We start from the raw sequence: 8,031 nt of genomic DNA on the forward strand, positions 1-8,031 counted from the left end.
TCTTCTCTTGTATGGATGAAAAGCCACGAAATTGAGAGAGAAAAATAGAGAGAAATTTCGAAATCCTTGTGAGATGAGTAGTGCCCACACACATCAAGTGGTATCTCAATCATAGTATGGAAGACTATGAAATTTCTGCTTCAAAGAAGGAGAAAAGAAGATCAAGGTTCAGATCTTGGTGATGCTCTGCTACAGAAATGAATCAAGGGCTAGAGATCTGAACGGAAGGAGTCACATTATTCCGCTGCACCCACTGTAAGGTTTTCTAACTTTATATGTGTTTATTTTCATTGTTTTAGAATTCATATTAGGTTGTTAATCCAACATACTTGTTAGTAAATCTAGATCCTGGTAAAATAATTTCCAACAGTTAATATCTTAGCAAAAGAACTCAATGGTGTGAAAATGCATCCTGGTAGTTGCGTTAACTTGCACCTATTGTTGATGAATCTGAAACTCCAAAAGGCAAATCTAATTGGAATTGAATTATCAAAGGAACAATGGGTACGACCCATTGTTAATAGTCTTCCTCCGGAGTATAATGTTTTTGTTCTATCTTACATGATGAACAATCCTCACTCCTCCGACATGGACAAACTCGAAACTGAGTTGTGAGCCCATGAGCGGAATTTGATTGCAATGGGACCTACTGTTGGGTTTTATGCCCTAAATAAAACTCATTTCAATATAATCAGATTTACTTATTAATATAGATCAGAAATAACATTTAATGTTGCATGGTTCACATGATTTATTTCATGATTATATGTACATAATGTATAAATTCATCTGAAACCCTTTTCACATACTTGATCCTGTTTATTGTGTCGTCAACACATTGGAAAGTAAACATGACTATGTGAATAAAGTTTCCTAGATTTATCAGACACAGGGTTTTACTGATATGATAATCTACAACAGAGTTTACTTGCATTTGGAGAAGTGCTATGTTCTTTCCAGAGCATTGGTTAAAGTAAAGCTCAGGTTGGATGCATGGAGTATGCATCGGAAGGGATCGATATTGAACTTTGACTTAGATTTATTAAACTTACCGTAATATCTATTCAAGTCAATATCGCCTAGTTGATCCTAGATCAAATGATCTTAATCCTGTTATGATTAGGCTCAATCTTGAAAGGATATTCGTGCTCCTTGAATTGTTAGTTAAGCCTACCTTTTGGTCAGGGTGATACGTACTTTTTGGGAGCACGGTAGTGCAATTGAGTGGGAGCGCTAGCATAAACATGGAATCTATAGCTTCTATCTGGCGAATAGTAAGCAAAGGATGATCTCCTTCGAGCTTGACCAAACGAACATAAATGGTGGAGTACTCATTTCACATAAGCTGAAATATCATTTATACGGGGTCAAGTGTTTTAAGGAATAAATACATTGTAGGGTGTAACGGTAATTTAATCCCTTTACAGTGTAGATCATTCATACAGAGGATCATTGATCAAATTAGGATTATAACAATGGATAACTAATGATGTGTCTATATGGTGGAACATATAGAGCATTCTATATAACTGAGAGTGCAATTCTAAGTTCTATGCGTGGATTCAATGAAGAATTAATAAGTTAGTGAATTTTAGTGCTAAATTCTTGATCTACTTATTGGAAGCTCGGTTATATAGACCCATGGTCCCCCCACTAGTTGAGATAATATTGCTTGTAAGACTCATGTAATTGGTTTTGATTAATCAATTATAATTCTCAAATTAGACTATGTCTATTTGTGAATTTTTCACTAAGTAAGGGCGAAATTGTAAAGAAAGAGTTTATAGGGGCATATTTGTTAATTATGATACTTTGTATGGTTCAATTAATAAATATGATAAATGACAATATTATTTAATAATTATTTATAGTTATTAAATAGTTAGAATTGGCATTTAAATGGTTGAATTAGAAAATTGGCGTTTTTGAGAAAATCAGATGCAGAAAAGGTAAAACTGCAAAATTGCAAAAAGTGAGGCCCAAATCCACTAGTATAGGGCCAGCCACTTTTGTAGGAAATTTAAACTGATATTTTCATTATTTTAATGCTAAATAATTCAAACCTAACCCTAGTGGAATGCTATAAATAGATAGTGAAGGCTTCAGGAAAATTACACTTAAATTTTCTATTTTTCCTTCAGAGAAAAACCTGAGCCTTTCTCTCTCCCTATCTTTAGCTGCCACTTCTTCTTTCTCTTCCCTCTTGAATTTCGAAATTCTTAGTGTATGAGTAGTGCCCACACACAGCAAGTGATACCTCAATCATAGTGAGGAAGATCGTGAAGAAAGACATTCAGCAAAAGGAGTTTCAGCATCAAAGATTCAGAGAAAGAGATCCAGGTTCAGATATTGATAATGCTCTGCTACAGAAAGGAATCAAGGGCTAGATATCTGAACGGAAGGAGTCATTATATTCCGCTGCACCCAATGTAAGGTTTCTCAAACTTTATATGTGTTTATTTCGTCGTTTTAGAAAGTTCATATTTAGGGTGTTAATCAATATACTTGTGAGTAGATCTAAGATCCTGGTAAAATAAATTCCAACAACTGGCCTCAGAGCCATGGTAATTGATTTACTTGCAAGAAATTTGGACTTTAAAACGATTGTTTGTATGTTCTTTGGATGGTATCATGTTGTATTGAGTGTTATTTGATGATTGATTGATGTTTGTGAAATTTTCGTGAAAAATAATTGTGATTTCGTTTATGGAATTATTTTGATTGGATAGTATGGAAAAAATTAAGCAAGTTAGCCTTTTACAGAACTCAATTTGGATTTTATTTGAATTAGTTATGATTTTTTGAAGATTTGACAAAATCGGAAATTTGTCTTGATATTTTTCTGCGATCGCAGAACTGTCCGTACAGTTTCGAATTTTTTCTTTTTTCTTCAATTTTTCATACTTTTTCATGGAATTAACTTCCAATTTTTTGTATGGTTTTGTATATATACTATTACTATTCCTAATTCAATTCTAATTATCATTTTGAATTAATTTAATTTTTTTTAATTTAATTCAAGATATTAGTGTAATTTGAATTTGACACTACTACAAGCAAAGGCCTTTAATCCCGGTTTTTAAGGCATTTTATCCCGGTTTTCGCTAAAATGAAAACCGGGATGTATGGCAGTGGGATAAAAAGTCTTTAAAAAACCGTGATAAAAAATATACTTTTTATCCCGGTTTTTATGTAAAAACTGGGATAAAAAGTACCCTTTTATCCCACTTTTTTCATAAAAACCGGGACAAAAAGGTACCTTTTATCCCGGTTTTTATGAGAAAAGTGAGATAAAAGGCACCCTTTTATCCCAGTTTTTATGAGAAAAGTGGGATAAAAGAGTACTTTTTATCCCACTTTTTTAATAAAAAATGGGATAAAAAGTACCCTTTTATTTTAATTTATTTTTTAAAAAAATGGGATAAAATGTAACCTTTTATTCCACATTTTGCAAATAAATATGTATGTTTTCAGAATTTTTTTCTTTTAAGTTTATTACATTTCATTCATTTTTTTACAATAAATAATAAATCTAATTTTTATTTTTATAATTATATGGAATACGTATATAAAGAGTTAACTAAAAAATAAATGATTAATATAATTTTTAAAACCAATAGTAACTTGAATTAATAACCAATACTTTACATTGTGTACAAATATCTAAAATACTAAACAAAATGTCTAAAAGAAATACAATAGAATACTACTGATTATTTATAAATCAAAGGAAACAATTGACTTAAACCACTATTGTCGAAGCGATAAGAGATGTTCTTCCTTACAATATTGGGATAGGTCATCAACCTGTCAAATTAAAAAATTAAAATTAATTAAAAAGAAAGTATTCTTATATGTTGTATTTATAGTAAAGATTATATACTTACTTTTACTTTTATGACTTCAATATGAGTTAAAAGTTAAAGTATACCACGAATGTAAGTTAGCATATAATAACTACATAATTCTATAATTATTTTGGACAAGTAAAAGTATGTATTCGCGGTCCCCTTATGCCACATACGATAATTTTAGACAAACTTTCTCATACATCACTTAAGTCCTATGGTATCTACAAAAGTCTCAACCCGTCAAATAATATATTTGCTTCCCTACACAAATTATAGTACATTCATTCTCATATGTAATATAAAAGTGAAAAGAAGTATAAAAAAAGTAGCATAAAAAAAAAAGAAACACGTTTAACAATGAAGTGAAACAGAGAAGGTTTTTACTTACAAGAAAGCAAGCGGATTTTTTTTTTTTTAATTATTATTGTGGTAAAGAAGATGACCCACACAAGTTATTATTGTTCAGCCTCCTAATCTCATTGCATGATAAAAAAAAATTAATTATTATAGGCTTATATTTCTTAACACCACAACACAACCACTTGGTTCATATTTATAGAAGACAAATATAGTTTCTGCAGCTATACATCTAGCTATTTTTTTTTTAAATGAACATCACATATAATCTACTTCTTTCAAATATTCAGTAATAGAAAATTAAACAAAAGAATAGTGATTGCCAAAAGAATACACAATTTGCTTCTAAAGTAAATGAAGTTCAGTATATGCTAGTCAACCAAAAAAAATGCATACCTCGCAGTGCTTGATCAACTTAATCGATTGCCCCTTCGCTTAATAATGCTAGGTTTGCTACTATAGTGAAAACCAAGCACTTCTCTTGCCACATTACTCAGAACTGCTTATACAATGACATACTTGCTATAATGCAAACACAAACACAAATAGCTGGATCAGAGTTGTTTATGAGCATAAAAGATCAATATTTTATTTATTGTTCATACTAAGAAAGAACAATTCTTTCATTAGATAAAACATATTTTAAACTGGAATTTTTTCAACATTATGCTCAGTTACTGTACAAACAATATATCAAAAAATAGTGTCCTTACATATAATATCAGGTTTAGAGAATTTTGAGACTTCTTGAGACCAAAAAAGGAAAATTGAACCAAACATCTTTACGAGCGAACTCATCTTTCCTTTGCATGACATAATAACCAATCGATTAATTCATAAACAAATAGCAATTATTTTTTTAATAAACATAGAGAAATTAAATTAACAATATATATAGAGCTAGTGTATAATGTTTCCCCACTATATGAGCTTATGCAAATCAAAGATTTAACTGTTACAGAAAAATCATATTGTGTTGTTTTACTAATACTAATTAATTTGTTCCTTATTTTGTTTTATTTTTTCATAATCAAAGACACACATGTATATATTGCAAGAAGTCTAAGTCGCCTTGAACATAATCAGGTGCACCAACAATCATTTCTATATCTAGTTATAACTATTAATAAAAAAGAACCATAACTCAAGCAAAATAAGAAAACAACATCATTATAACTAGTACCAGTTGTCTCTGGCCTAGAATCCAATTTATTAAGAACAAATTTTTCTTACAAACTATGTACTCAACTCTTTAATTATAATCTCACACTTTCTTTATCTCTACATACACATAGCTAGATAATAAAAAAACAAAAGCCTCTCTATTTTAATATAATCAGCGAGCTCAAGGACTAATAAGGCCGATTCTTAATAATGGGAACATACATACATATATATATGTTTCCATCTGAAAGTAGACACGAACACAAGCAATCCATCAATTATAACAAAAATAAAAAAGAAAATAGGTATCTATTCATTGCAAACCAATTTCATCTTAAGATATTTACAACATTACCTCCTTGGAATCGAAGCTGGCCTACAAAAATATTTGAATCATTAAGCATCATTGCAATAACATACTTTTTTTGGAGTTCATTTTCAATATAAATTACAAATCATGGTTGACTTAAATCAATAAACTGCTTTTACAGATAATTTTTAAATCCAATATTTGTGTAGTTTGACTAGAAAAATACTCTGAAGTACAAAATAAATCAAATTATTACACGATGATAAATTTTTGTCATTGTAAGCACACTATGGTAAATAAGCAACAATACCAGATTCAAACAAATACACACTTAAGAAATATTGAAAAAAAAAAATACTTACATATGTATTGTGGCCAACTCTTAAAAGAGATATTTTCAATGAGAACAGAGGAGATTTTGTTTTTAACTTGTAAGTGATGTTTTTCAAATAAAGATGAGATTGAAGGGCTAAACATACACACTAACCCAAAAACGAGGTTAGCAGGGATCACCCCATTTGGTTGAGAGATAAATCTAACTTCAAATTTATGAAGAAGAAAGATACCCTAATTAATTTTGGGAGTGAGAAAAACGAAAAAAAAAATTAATATATAATTCTAGAATATATAAAACTAATAATCATACCTGAAAGAACATCTTCAAAATGAGCTGAATGGACTTGAGGAAGAGAGAGAGGGACTAGGAAGCTAATTTCAGATGGAGAGAGAGGATTTTTTTTCTTTTTTTTTTGGTTCAGGTTTCATGCGAGCTTAGGGTTTGGAAAGCTCTGTGTCTGTGAGAGGGGAATAATAGAGAGGTTTCAAGAGAAAGGGAGCGACAGAAAACAAAAAATCAATTGATAGGGTTTTGGTTAGGGTCTTTTCACTTTGAAGCCCATTGGACCTCAACTTTTTATCCCGGTTATTGCCTAAAAACTGGGATAAAAAGTCTTACAAAGGCTATGTTTGGCATGTGCATAAAAATAGTCTTCCCAACAAGGGTTTTGTGTCTGTTTTCCAAACGAGTCCCTTGCTCCAAACTCCCAGACTTAATTATTTGGAGACTTCAAACGTAAAAGTGGGATTAAAAGCTAAAAGATACTTTTTATCCCATTTTCTATATTTCTAAGTGTAAAAACTGGGATAAAAGATCCCTTTTCTTGTAGTGTGAATAGAATTAGTATTTATCTTTTTGCTTAAAAATCTATCTTATTTTTAAATTTGATTATATTTTTTTAAATTTAAGGTCAGATTTTATAAGATATTTATAATATCTTTTAAGATATTTATAATATCTTTTAAGATATTTTAAAAATATCTTATCTTTTAAGATATTTTTTTTTAATAATATCTTATCTTTTAAATTTTTTTTAAATCTTTTTAGATATTTTGACCTTATTTAAATTTAAAATAAGATATTTATAATCATGTAATTTTAAATAGATGTAAGATATTTTGCTAATTTTTTAAATTTTGTTATTTTATTTATTTAAATTACATTTAAAATTTGAAAAAAATATTTATTTATCTTTTCTAATTTTTTATTTAATTTTTATTTATAAAATAACATTTAAAATTTAAAAGTAGTTAGCAAATTTTTGAAATGATATTTAGGTTGGTTGAAACCTAATTTTTCAAAAATTGTAGGTTTAATTTTAAATTATTTTTTTTTTAAAATTTCGAATTTTTCAAATTTTTTTTAAATTTTTCGAAATTTTTTTTATTATTATTATTTAATTAAATATTTTCGAAATTAAATATTTAATTTAAAATTAAATAAATCCTACATCCAACTATCCAGCTAACCTTGTTGCAGGAGTATGTGTTTTAGCTTATGTGTAAGTTTTCAAAACCTATTATTACTTGATTGCAAATAGCCATGGTTACTTTTTGCCAGATCTAATGATCTGATGGCTCCCTTGGTCAAGATAATAATTTGTAACAGGTATATTTACAATCTTCTTTCATATGTGTATGACCTAGCAACATGATAGGACCCATCCAAAGTGTGCCTGTGTGAGCCTATGTGTTTAATTTTATTATAGATGCATATAGGTTAATGTTGCAAAAATAAATTATCATAGTTATTGATAGAATTTATTTAGGCCGATTTATTTTTTGGGCCTAATCAATTAATAACAGTTGTTCTTATTAAGGTTAAATTCCTCTCTTTTGGGCCTTGCGTGAGAGTTGGGAGCCATAGAAGTGGGTACGACATACTGAACCCAGCACCCCCTCACACAAACCACCCCAATTGTGAAGGCCCATTTGCCTGATTTGAATAACTGTACTAGGTTAATTAAACTAGTTTAACCTAATAAAATTGATTAGCAACATAATTAATTTCAT

General features: G+C 29.3%; 1 long non-coding RNA gene across 2 annotated transcripts; it reads right to left on the bottom strand.

The window, feature by feature from the left end:
• Positions 1-3,551: 3,551 nt before the first annotated feature.
• Positions 3,552-6,581, bottom strand: LOC115718491 (uncharacterized). 2 transcript variants are annotated; one of them, XR_009687380.1, is made up of 4 exons: positions 6,329-6,581; positions 4,922-5,006; positions 4,605-4,730; positions 3,552-3,807 (listed from the first exon to the last, which is right to left on the bottom strand). It is a non-coding gene; the product is annotated as an uncharacterized LOC115718491 (long non-coding RNA). The 2 variants fall into 2 exon arrangements; XR_009687379.1 differs by having other exon boundaries at positions 4,922-5,011.
• Positions 6,582-8,031: the final 1,450 nt, after the last annotated feature.

The sequence above is a fragment of the Cannabis sativa genome, chromosome 4, assembly GCF_029168945.1.
Source record: "Cannabis sativa cultivar Pink pepper isolate KNU-18-1 chromosome 4, ASM2916894v1, whole genome shotgun sequence".
Lineage (NCBI taxonomy): Eukaryota > Viridiplantae > Streptophyta > Magnoliopsida > Rosales > Cannabaceae > Cannabis > Cannabis sativa.